Source organism: Aquarana catesbeiana, linkage group LG06, assembly GCF_042186555.1.
Source record: "Aquarana catesbeiana isolate 2022-GZ linkage group LG06, ASM4218655v1, whole genome shotgun sequence".
Taxonomy (NCBI): domain Eukaryota; kingdom Metazoa; phylum Chordata; class Amphibia; order Anura; family Ranidae; genus Aquarana; species Aquarana catesbeiana.
In genome coordinates, this window is record NC_133329.1 from 112,151,857 (window position 1) to 112,165,202 (window position 13,346).

Consider the following 13,346-nt stretch of genomic DNA (forward strand, 5'->3'; position numbering starts at 1 on the left):
ATATCTACAGTATCTCACAAAAGGGAGTACACCCCTCACATTTTTGTAAATATTTTATTATATCTTTTCATGTGACAACACCAAAGAAATGACATTTGGCTACAATGTAAAGTAGTAAGTGTACAGCTTGTATAACAGTGTAAATTTGCTGTCTCCTCAAAATAACTCAACACACAGCCATTAATGTCCAAACCGCTGACAACAAAAGTGAGTACATCCCTAAGTGAAAATGTCCAAATTGGGCCCAATTAGCCATTTTCCCTCCCCGGTGTCATGTGACTCGTTAGTGTTACAAGGTCTCAGGTGTGAACGGGGAGCAGGTGTGTTAGATTTGGTGTTATCGCTCTCAATCTCTCATACTGGTCACTGGAAGTTCAACATGGCACCTTGTGGCAAAGAACTCTCTGAGGATCTGAAAAAAAGAATTGTTGCTCTACATAAAGATTGCCTAGGCTATAAGAAGATTGCCTAGACCCTGAAACTGAGCTGCAGCACGGTGGCCAAGACCATACAGTGGTTTAACAGGACAGGTTCCACTCAGAACAGGCCTCGCCATGGTCGACCAAAGGAGTTGAGTGCACGTGCTCAGCGTCATACCAGTGGTTGGCTTTGGGAAATAGACGTATGAGTGCTGTTAACATCGCTGCAGAGGTTGAAGGGGTGGGGGGGTCAGCCTGTCAATGCTCAGACCATAAGCTGCACACTGCATCAAATTGGTCTGCATGGCTGTCGTCCCAGAAGGAATCCTCTTCTAAAGATGATGCACAAGTAAGCCCGCAAACAGTTTGCTGAAGACAAGCAGACTAAAACTAATCCAAGCTAAGAACATGAATTACTGGAACCATGTCCTGTGGTCTGATGAGACCAAGATAAACGTATTTGTTTCAGATGGTGCCAAGCGTGTGTGGTGGCAACCAGGTGAGGAGTACAAAGACAAGTGTGTCTTGCCTACAGTCAAGGATGGTGGTGGGAGTGTCATGGTCTGGGGCAACACTGGGGAGCTACAGTTCATTGAGGGAACCATGAATGCCAACATGTACTGTGACATACTGAAGCAGAGCATGATCTCCTCCCTTCAGAGACTGGGTTGCAGGGCAGTATTTCAACATGATAATGGCCCCAAACGCACCTCCAAGATGACCACTGCCTTGCTAAGCAAGCTGCGGGTAAAGGTGATGGACTGGCCAAGCATGTCTCCAGACCTAAACCCTTTTGAGCATCTGCGGGGCATCCTCAAAAGGAAGGTGGAGGAGCGCAAGGTCTCTAACATGCACCAGCTCCGCGATGTCATCATTGAGGAGTGGAAGAGGACCCCAGTGGCAACCTGTGAAGCTCTGGTGAGCTCCATGTCCAAGAGGGTTGAGGCAGTGCTGGAAAATAATGGTGGCCACATAAAATATTGTCACTTTGGTCCCAGTTTAGATATTTTCACTGAGGGGTGGGGTGTACTCACTTTTGTTGCCAGTGGTTTAGACATTAATGGCTGTGTGTTGAGCTATTTTGAGGGAACAGCAAATGTACACTGTTATACAAGATGTACACTCACTACTTTACATTGTAGCAAAGTGTAATTTCTTCAGTGTTGTCACATGAAAAGATGTAATAAAATATTTACAAAAATGTGAGGGGTGTACTCACTTTTGTGAGATACTGTATATACTGTATCTTCGGTTGTTACACCTGCCAAAAGATATAATCATATTTTGTCAAACTTGTGATTCACACATTTCGCCCACCCCACACACCCATCCAGGTAAAACCCCTATTTACTATCTTTACAGCTCCCTGTGTCACCTTTCTGTTCACTGAACAATGAATCTGTATCACTGATTCACTGTCTGATAAGCAGACAAGTGACATAAAATCTGCAATGACAGAACAGTCAATAATGGTATCATCTGCCTGGCGGTGCAGAGAAGTGTGAATTATTAGACCACATGTGTCAAACACAAGGCCTGAGGGCCCAGGCCTTTTTTTGTGGCCCTCGCACCTCTCCTGCATCTGCAGCACCCCCTTCATCTGTGCCTCCACCTTGTCTCACCAGTCAGAAGCAGAGACCCTGTGCTACCGGATCCTGTGCTTCTCTATGCAGCCACAGCACCCCTTCGCCTCCACCTCCCCTGGTACCAGCATTCAGCAGAATCCGGCAGCTGACTGGAACCCTCCTCTGGTCCTCCTCCAGACCCTGCACTTTCTGCTTTTTAGCACTGCCCCCAGCTTTTTCCTGGCAGCAGCGCAAGGTAAAGGGGGGTACACTGTGATGTAAGGGATGGTGGGGGACTCTTGACTTCTGATGGTGGGGGGGCTCTTGACATCTTATGTAAGGGGGAGTGGGGTGTTCTGGACATCTAATTTTACAGACACAACCAGCCCTTTGAGAGCAACTATAATGCTGATGTGGCCTGCAATTAAATTTAGTTTGACACCCTTGTACTAGACCTTCGGTAGATAATTAGGGGTGTGAAGTATAAATCATTTGACAGTTCCTATGGATGAACTGCAGTGGTATTTAGCAGTTTTCCTGGAGTCCCACTTTCATTGTTTTGTATGATCTCCAGATTTACTCCTAAATGCTAACTGCATTTGGGGAATGAGCTTTATGCACTGAATAACTTCTCCACCAAGCATATTCCTCACTAGTCATTACCTAAACAGCTTCTCTACCAAGCACAATTCTTGTAAGTCATAAAGTGAAAAATCTGCTCCCAGCTTTTACTTCCTATGATGTAAATGAACACGAGATCTAATAAAAATGTTATTTATTGGCAGTAAAGCTTGAAGAATTTTAGATCATCTGATCAGACAGGTGACATTGCACACTACAATTGTTCATCACATTTAAAATAAACCTTCTGAAAATAAAATCCAAGAACATCATGATAACCTGGACACAGAGGGCAGTATATTGTGAAAGGTGGAATTTCTATCAGTACTCGATGCTTCTCATGGCTGCGATGGAGGATGACAGTTTCCTGGGTAAGGCCTTTGTAGCTTGCCTATAGTCTCCAGGCTTGGTTTTCATCAGTGTGACGATGTTTTGCAAAGTGCGGGTGGGATGTAAACCCAGTGCGTCCATTACATTAATTAGATAATCTAAATAAAACATAAAAGGTTACAATGTTAGGAAATAGGATATTTATACTCCAATGGACACAGGAAGTCATAAACCTTCAGTCATACAGCTGCCTACAGGAGAACTGGACCCTTGCAAACAAACAAAACTGTAGACCAGTAAAGGAAAACCCCTCCTACTACCAGCGTGCCTCAGTTTTGTAGAAAAGCAATAGCTAAGCATGATTATAAACACAGAGATGGGACCTGTGTCCCTCAATGGGCTCAAGAAAAAAATGTGATTTTGTTTTTGTTCAATGAAGGACACAGGAAGTCTGTAACCTTCAGGACATCCAGAAGCTGCCCTACTGAGGTTGGGCAATACAGCAAACGCCAATAGGAATGTTTGTTTGAGTGGAAAAAACCTCCCAGTAAACTGAGGCTGAAGCATTCACCTGTGGAACTTAGAGAACCTGTGAACAGAGAACCAAGTGGCAGCCTTGCAAATCTGGGAGTAAGTCTAAAAGCCCAAGAAGTACTTGCAGCTTAGGTAGAGTGAGCCTCAACAGAGGGAACTTGATCTTTGAGAGAACAAACTCGAATGGTCTGTCTGTGCCACCTAGAAAGGGGCTCTGACCTCTTGTGAGGCCCATCTGGAATGACAAAAAGGGAATCGCTCTTTCTGAAGGAGCACTCTGTGGTTGATGTCTCAGAAACCACTAAGGCATTGGGTAACACCAAATATAATGGCTGCTGAAGTGGGCTCATGAGTGCGTTTGTTGCCTCTGTGATCAGAGTCAGCAGAAACCTGTGTAATATGGGTCATAATGTTTTGGATGACCATGGTAAAAACCCAATCAAAGAGAGCCGAATACCTAGCCACACTCAACAAAACCAAGGCTGATCCAGAGGAGTGGAGTGTCTCTAGCATCAAATGACAGCCTGACTCCACGCTGCAGACAATGGCAACACCATAAGGCTTGCTGCATGCAACCCTTACCCTTTAGTGGATCACCCATGTTGCAGTCTCAGCGTAGTCAGGCAATGTATGGGCTCACAGTAAAAGGCAAGGCCTAAAGTACTCACAGAACCCAGACAGCTGCTAGCAGGAGAGGGTCAGCAACATATGTGACCAAAGTCACTGTAGGCGGGCAGCAGTAATGGATCAAAGATCAAAGCTTTACATGGCTCTCTGCCAGCAGGAGCAGCAGTGAGGAGATGCTTCACTGACATTGTATGATGAGGAAGAATGCAGAATGCACATGACTCTCCACGGAGCAGAGGGACATGGTTTTAGACCTGACCAGTCTACTAACTATAGTATTCAGAGAAAGGGAAAGCGCAGTGGCAATACCAACAATTCTGGACAATGAAAGCGCTCAACAACCACCTAAACTAGAATTGGGTCTGGAAAAGGCCACTTACGAAACCCAGTACCTGAAATGCCACTTCCAGCCTATCTGCTCAAACACCAGTCCAGCAGGGTTCGAATAAAGTAAAGTCTAAAAGCCAGTTTGAGAATGATTGACCAGATAGCTGCCAATCTGAGGGAAGCCTCCAGCAGCAGTGCAGAGAGTCTTGATTAAAACAAAATTACTAGTAAAAATTATACGTTAGTCTTTAGTAGAGCTGAAGAAGAGACATCCATCCTAATTGGATTCTAGCAAAAAACTGAGGCATGCTGGTAGTGGGAGGAGTCCTCCTAGGCTGGCCTATAGTTTTTCTGTTTGCCACTGTCAAATCCTCCTGTGGGCAGCAGAAAAACTGAGGAATTATGACTTCTCCTGTCCCTCAAAAGCTGAGAAGGAAAATAGTTTACCTTCATGTTACACCCTCTAGTCACTAATAACTATTAAAGTATTCATTTTTCTGTTCTAGATTATAGCAGGCATCAAAACATGTCAAGTCTTTCTGTGCTTTCTTGACACTATTGCCCCCCAAAAGACACAATACTTACAGATATTGGGCACATGTGACACCCAAGCCCCTTTCCAACACTGAGCAGCCAATCACCAGGACTCAGTGCGGTTATGTAAAGAAAGTGGGGAATGTTCCTAGTCCTGTGCCAATTTCAACATTCTTATGCCCCGTATACACGGTTGGACTTTGTTCGGACATTCCGACAACAAAATCCTAGGATTTTTTCCGACGGATGTTGGCTCAAACTTGTCTTGCATACACACGGTCACACAAAGTTGTCGGAAAATCCGATCGTTCTAAACACGGTGACGTAAAACATGTACGTCGGGACTATAAACGGGGCAGTGGCCAATAGTTTTCATCTCTTTATTTATCCTGAGCATGCGTGGCACTTTGTCCGTCGGATTTGTGTACACACGATCGGAATTTCCGACAACGGATTTTGTTGTCGGAAAATTTTATATCCTGCTCTCAAACTTTGTGTGTCGGAAAATCCGATGGAAAATGTGTGATGGAGCGTACACACGGTCGGAATTTCCGACACCAAGGTCCTATCGCACATTTTCCGTCGGAAAATCCGACCGTGTGTACGGGGCATTAAACACAGGAATTTTAAAGGCGTTGAAGATGTGGATCAGGATGGTAGGAGGCACAAACAAAGTAGCACCTAGTGACTTATTGCGTCAGCTATGCACCTGCTGCATTATTACCTCGTACAAAGTTACTTTAATTAGTAATATATAATAAGGACTATTATCAAACTAGGTTGATTACATTTACTTATATCTTTAATAGAATAGTATAACTAATAGTGACCTGTTCATATCTGGAGAATCCAGACACTTACATAAGCGGAGTTATTAGTGTTATTAGATGCTGAATTCCTTTCAAAGTGAGTTAACATGTACTATTTTGTAGTGATATATGTTCAAATATATCTTGCAATTACCAGTGAAGTATTTATTAATATATCAATACTATAATTAGGATTCTGCTGTTCCCCACATGAGTCAGTGTGTAATGTTTGCTGTGCACACCTCCAATTCTTAAAGCCAAAACAGTTAGACCCCTTCCATACTGGGGTGCTTTTCAGGCGTTTTAGCACTAAAAATAGCGCCTGAAAAGCGCCTTGCATGCCTCCCCAGTGTGAAAGCCTGAGTGCTTTCACACTGGAGGCAGTGCACTTGCAGGATGGGAAAAAAGTCCTGCAAGCAGCATCTTTGGGGAGGTGGAGGAGCCGTGTATACAGCGCTCTCAAAACGCCCTGCCCATTGAAATGAATGGGCAGCGCTGCCACAGCGCCTGCAAAGCACTTCGGCAGTGCCGCAACACGGGCGCTTTTAACCCTTTCTCCGGCAGCTAGCGGGTGTTAAAAGTGCCCTGCTAGCGGCCGAAAAGCGCCACTATAACAGCAGTAAAGCGCCGATAAAACTAGCGGCGCTTTACCGCTAATGCTGGCACCGCCCCAGTGTAAAAGTACTCTTACATTCAAGGCTAGCTGTGAATAATAACTGCCACAGTTGCTGGTGCTCTCAACTGAACGGTCAAGCAATCAAACGGCTGGTGTCATAACTGATCACATGTGCAGCACCACGGCAACTGATCAAACAGGGGGTAAGGTGGCAGCTTAGGTGGGCGTAGTTCAGCTTTAAGGCCAGTATCACTTTTTGCTATGGCTGAAATCATGAATGAATGGGCTTTTCTAATCGACCTTACTACATGCTCCTTCCTACTGACTGTACCGGATCTTCCCTCAAGAAAAGAACAGCTAAAGAACATGCAGAGACACTTATTGATCCACTGTGGCCAGCTATCACCCATCTTAAGTCATGTTGACCAACATCCGACAAATCCTTGCTTTATTTCAACGAGGCATACATACTCTATGTTCAGGTGACAAGTTTTTTTCCCCCATTTTCTAACAGGACACATGGGGGAGATTTACTAAAACTGGTGCACTTGTGTATAGTTACCAAGCCGCTTCTAGCTCCAGCTTGTACAATTAAGCTTTGACACTAATACTTAGAAGCTGATTGGTTACTATACACGGCTGCACCAGTTTTAGTAAAGCTCCCCCACTGTGACAGAAATAACAAAGATTGCCCCTTCTTGATTTTTACGCTTTATGTATTTTTGTGTACTGTGAGTTTCACTCTGTATCCAGTTAACAAATCATGTAGGCATTGCAGCAATTTTGATTGAATTTAAAAGCGAGCACTTCGGGCAGTGTCATAATTTATTATCCTGATTATTTACCCACTTCAATATCAGGCACCAGGGGCGTTGCTAAGTTTGCAAAAGATCTAGGGCTAGAGCCCATAGCAGCGGTCACGAACCTTTTTGCATGCCTGTGGGGGGGACTAGCGGTAAGCAATTTTTCACGGCAATGGATGGTGTTAGCGCTTCAATCATCATGGCACCATGGTTGATATGCTGTCAGGGTGATTGTAGTGCATTATTTCTATTGTTACATTCTAATATATAATGAAGTGGTTCAACTCACTATACTGCAGAATCAGTGGGAGCCCTGGGCGTGTCACTTGCCACATCTCCTGCCACCAGATGCAGCGTGTCACTTGCCACGGTCGCCTATCACCAGATGCAGTGTGTTACTTACCACCATCACCTGCCACTAGAAGTGGATTGTCACTTGCCATGTCGCCTGGCACCAGATGTGGATTGTCACTTGCCACTTTCACCTGGAAGCAGATGTGGATTGTCACTTGCCACGTCTCCTACCACCATTTGCAGATTGCCACTTGCCACGTCACCTGCCAGCATTTGCCGATTGTCACTTGCCACATATCCTGCCAGCATTTGCAGATTGCCACATCTCTGTCCACCATTTGAAGATTGTCACTTGCCACATCACCAGATGTGGGTTGTCATTTGCCAACTGATGTGGATTGTCACTTGCCATGCCAGCCAGTGCCACCAAATGTGCATTGATGCTGCACTGGTGGCAGGCTGACAGCACTGGTCCAATTAGTGAGAGCAGGAGAGAGGTGAAGTGGGGCGGGCAGTGAGAGATGATGTCATGTCACTGCTCCCCGCCGCAACTCCGACATTGAAGCAAGAGTGTCCGGCTGCAAAGCTCCACAATGACAGGAAGCTTGTGACCTCCACTCCACCGTGCTGTGAGAGAGGAAGAACGCTGATGTGTGGCGGGCAGAGAGAGATGATGATGTCATCTCTCTGCTGCTCACCGCTCCTCGCTCCTAGATTGAAGAGGCCAGGCTGTGAAGAGCGCTGATGTGGAGCAGGCGGAGAGAGATGTAGGAGGAGAGACTCGGGGCTATGGGCCCCAGATTCGGGGCTATAGCCCCAATAGCCACCCCCTAGCAACGCCCCTGCCGGGCACTTTCACCCCCTTCCTGCCCAGGCCAATTTTCAGTTTTTAGCGCTGTCACACTTTGAATGAAATTATGTGGTCATGCAACACTGTACCCAAACTAAAGTTTTATACATTTTTTGAGACCAAGTGAGCTTTCTTTTGGTGGTATTTAATCACCACTGTGTTTTTTATTTTTTGCTAAACAAATTAAAAAATAACAAATATTTTTAGTTTCTGTCATAACAGTTTCTAAATAAGTAATTTCTCTCCTTCACTGATGGGCACTCATAAGGTGGCACGGGTGAGGCTGTACTGATATGTGAATGTGTATAAATATACAATGTATCATGAAATCCTCAAGAGCAAAAAATAGCTACACACAGAATGAATTGACCGTGAATTTAAGACTAAACAAAACAAACAAGTGATATCTCAGCAATTCATGTGCCCAAAATCAGATAACACAAGAAACTACAAAAAAAAAAAAGAAAAAAAAAAGAAAAAGAAAAAATGCTGTGATCCTCAAACTAGTGATAGTACATGTTCATGGGTTCGATAGTCAAAGAATGCTGTTATCCTCCACCTCTATGATCAATAATACAGTAGTGTTCATAAATATCCTCCACCAATAAATGGATGGCAGCTCACCTTATACTCAGACCCCTGTTTTACTAGTGGGTCCAAGTAAGCAGTTCCCAAGTGGGGATAAATTCAGGTAAATGCTTTCACTCCTCTCCTATACCTCCTTTCCTTGCTGCATAGTAGGGATGAGCCGAACACTCCCGGTTGGGTTCGCACCAGAGCGGACCGAAAATTTGCACGAACGTTAGAACCCCATTGACATCTATGGGACTCGAACGTTCAAAATCAAAAGTGCTCATTTTAAAGGCTAATTTGCATGGTATTGTCCTAAAAAGGGTTTGGGGACCCGGGTCCTGCCCCAGGGGACATGTATCAATGCGAAAAAAACTTTTAAAAACGGCCGTTTTTTCGGGAGCAGTGATTTTAATGATGCTTAAAGTAAAAAAAAAAAAAGTTTCCCATGCTTAGAACAGTCCCTGCACAAAATGTCATTTTTAAAGGAAAAAAGTCATTTAAAACTGCTTGCGGCTTTAATGTAATGTCGGGTCCTGGCAATATGAATGAAAATCAGTGAGACAAACGGCATGGGTACCCCCCAGTCCATTACCAGGCCCTTTGGATCTTGTATGGATATTAAGGGGAACCCCGCACCCAAATTAAAAAAAGAAATAGCAGTATACAGGCTCTGTACTCTGAACAGCAGTATACAGGCGGTGCAAACAAGGCAGGGACTGTAGGTTTGTTGTTAAGTAGAATCTGTTTGTAATTTTGAACTGGTACATTTTTAACGTGTTTAGCTCCAGCCAAAAAATCTATTTTAAGCTTTTTGGAAAACATAGGGAAGGGTTATCACCCCTGTGACATTTGTTTTGCTGTCTGTGCTCCTCTTCAGAAGATTTCACCTCACTTTTTGTCCCAATGACAAATGTTTTTTGAAAATTTGTTTTTTTTTGTGAAACAAGGATTGGTGATAAAGCATCAGTGGAAAGGAGAAATGTTTTTCCCATATTAACTCTTACAGGAGAGAATTTCCCTTCCTGGGGTAGATTTCATCTCACTTCCTGTTGTCTCCTTCCGTTTGTAAGTAGGAGTCGTTTGTAAGTTGGATGTTTGAAAGTAGGGGCCTGCCCTATATACTCAGCAGAAATTTGGGCCTTAGGTGTTGTTGTGGCCACAACACTGTAAGCCCTCACAGGGCCCTGCTGTGAAATATTAGATCAAGAATTGTAATTACATGCCCCTGTTGAACAGGGGCAGAAAAATTGGGCCTTTGGTGGTGGTGCTGGTGCCACAACACTGTAAGTCCTCACTCACTCTTGGTGTGCGCAGAAACGGGCCCTGCTGTGAAATATTAGATCAAGAATTGTAATTACATGCCCCTGTTAAACAGGGGCTGAAAAATTGGGTCTTTGGCACTGGTGCTGGTGCCACAACACTGCAACCCCTCACAGATACTCTTTGAAACGCAGGAACGAGCCCTGCTGCAAAGTATTGCATCAAAAATTGTAATTACATGCCCCTGTTAAACAGGGGCAGAAAAATTGGGCCTTAGGCACTGGTGGAGGCGCCCAGAACCAAAAATGTTCTTACAAGCTATCAGCGTGATCATTGAGGAGGAAGAGGATAATTACTCAGGATAGTCACTCAGCATCAGCATAGGCAGTCTTTGAAGGGATCTGAGATTTCAAAAAAAATTATTCGGTTACATCAGCATCAGGTGCTTGGTAGCTGGTGGTGATCCAAGACTGATTCATTTTTATGAAGGTCAGTCGATCGACCAAGTCGGTGGACAGACGCACCCTGTGATCGGTTACAAAGCCTCCAGCAGCACTGAATGTGCGTTCCGAAAGAACGCTGGAGGCAGGACAGGCCAGTAGCTCAATTGCATACTGTGCAAGCTCTGGCCAGTGATCCATCCTCAAGACCCAGTAACCCAGAGGATTTTCGGTGGGAAAGGTGTCCAAGTCAGATCTTGCCCCTAGGTATTCCTGCACCATGTAAAACAGACGCTGGCGATGGTTGCTGGAACCGATCATACCTTGGGGCTGCGGACTAAAAAATTGTCTGAACGCATCAGTCAGACGGCCACCTTCTCCACGCTCCTTCTTTGACTGACCGAAGCCTCAGCAACACGTTGTCCAGAAACAGGAGTTTGTAACCTCCCAGTCTCTGGGAATGCGTTGCACAGACCTTTCTGCAAGGCCTCCCGAAGATGTTTCATCCTCTGCTCCCTCTGCGACGGCAAGATAAGGTCCGCAACCTTACCCTTGTAACGTGGATCAAGAAGGGTTGCCAGCCAACCAGTCCTTCTCCTTGATACCACGAATACGAGGATCCTTACGCAGGCTTTGCAGGATCAGGGAGGCCATGCAGCGTAGGTTTGCTGAGGCATTCGGTCCGGAGTCCTCTGGGTCACTAAGGACGACATGGTCGGCAGCCACCTCATCCCAGCCACATACAAGTCCATGGGTTTCTTGGGACTGATACCTTAAAGACTGCTACTGATGCTGAGTGCCAGGCTCCACCTCCATACTGACACAATCCTCCTCGTCCTCTTCCTGTGTGATCGGCTGGGCACGCAGGAACACTGTCTGGATAAAGGGGGCCTTGAGAGCTAAGGAAGTCCTCCTCTTCCTGCCTCTGTTCTGCCTCAAGTGCCCTGTCCATTATTCCACGCAGCGTGTGCTCCAACAGGTGGACAAGGGGGACAGTGTCACTGATGCATGCACTGTCACTGCTCACCATCCTCGTGGCCTCCTCAAATGGTGACAGGACAGTGCATGCATCCCTGATCATGGCCCACTGGCATGGGGAAAAAACCAAGCTCCCCTGACCCTGTCCTGGTGCCATAGTCGCACATGTACTCATTGATGGCCCTCTGCTGCATGTGCAGCCGCTGCAGAATGGCCAACGTTGAGTTTCCACCTGGTGGGCATGTCACAGATTAAGCGGTTCTTGGGCAGGTTAAACTCCTTTTGGAGGTCTGCCAGCCAAGCACTGGCATTATATGACCGTCGGAAATGCACACAGACTTTCCTGGCCTGCCTCAGGACATCCTGTAAGCCCGGGTACCTGCCCAAGAACCGCTGCACCACCAAGTTAAGGACGTGAGCCAAACAGGGCACATGGGTCATTTGTCCCTGTCGGAGGGCAGAGAGGAGGTTGGTGCCATTGTCGCAAACCACCATTCCTGCCTTAAGTTGGCGTGGCATCAACCACCTCTGAACCTGCCCCTGCAGAGCTGACAGAACCTCTGCCCTAGTGTGGCTCCTGTCCCCCAAGCATCGCATGGCATCTTTTGGCCTGCATACTTGCGTAGCCCCTTGAACGGCTACGGAGCACTGCTGGTTCTGAGGACAAAGCACAGGAAGAGGCCATGGAGAAAGAAGAAGAGGAGGGGGTGGAGGAGAGAGGTGTGTCACAATCATTAGTAGTGGCATTTTGGAGGCGTGGTGGCGGAACATCCTCCAACACTACTGCACCTTGTCCTGCATCCTTCCCAGCTGCCAGCAGAGTCACCCAATGCGCGGTGAAACTTAGGTAACGTCCCTGTCCATCCCTGCTGGATCATGAGTCAGCGGTAATATGCACCTTAACGCTGACCACCCTGTCCAGCGAGGCATGGACATTGCCTTCCACATGCCGGTAGAGAGCCGGAATCGCCTTCCGTGAGAAAATGTGGCGTTTGGGTACCTGCCACTGAGGAAACGCACATTCCACAAACTCACGGAAGGGGGCAGAGTCTACCAACTGAAAAGGCAGCAGTTGAAGTGCTAGCAATTTTGCCAAGCTAGCATTCAACCGCTGGGCATGTGGATGGCTGGGAGCGAACTTCTTTCGGCGGTGCAGCAGCTGGGGCAGGGAAATTTGCCTGCTGCAATCTGACGTCTGTGTACCGAAAGCAGATTGCCCACAAGTACTTGGCTGTGACATACCTAATTCTACACCTTCATTCCTCTCAGTGCAGGTCTCAGAGAGGACTGAAGGTATAGTGGGGTTGGAGATCTCAGCTGATGAGGAGCAAGGAGAGGTCCTCTTTGTTCTTTGGTGTGGGTCTTTTAGATACGCTTGCCAACGAACTGCATGGCAGATCAACATATGTCTGGTCAAGCATGTGGTGCCCAAACGGGAGATGTTTTGGCCACGCGAGATACGCTTGAGACATATGTTGCAAATAGCAGCGGTGCGATTTGATGCACTCTTCTCAAAAAAGGCCCACACCAAAGAACTTTTGGAATAACGTGCAGAGACAGCAGCGCCCTGCACATGCGGAGCTTTGGGGTGTGATGCCGTCAGTGTGCTGCCCTTAGGCTGGCCCCTGGAGGGCATCCTGCCTCGTTGGTAATGTGCCTCCTCCTCCTCTCTTCTATCAGGCACCCACGTTGAGTCAGTGACCTCATCATCCCCTCCCTCCTCATCACTGGAGCAAACCTGGCAGTATGCTGCAGCAGGGGGAGCA

General features: G+C 46.4%; 1 protein-coding gene across 5 annotated transcripts in view; it reads right to left on the minus strand.

Annotated features, from left to right (window-relative positions):
• Nucleotides 1-2,759: 2,759 nt before the first annotated feature.
• The window catches only part of LOC141148874 (conserved oligomeric Golgi complex subunit 7-like), a 96,447-nt gene continuing 85,860 nt past the window's right edge, over nucleotides 2,760-13,346 (minus strand). For all 5 annotated transcript variants that reach the window (XR_012245257.1, XM_073636699.1, XM_073636698.1 and 2 more), the window contains one exon: nucleotides 2,760-3,093. The gene's annotated coding sequence lies outside the window, so the exon portion shown is untranslated. The remainder of the gene's footprint in view (nucleotides 3,094-13,346) is intronic.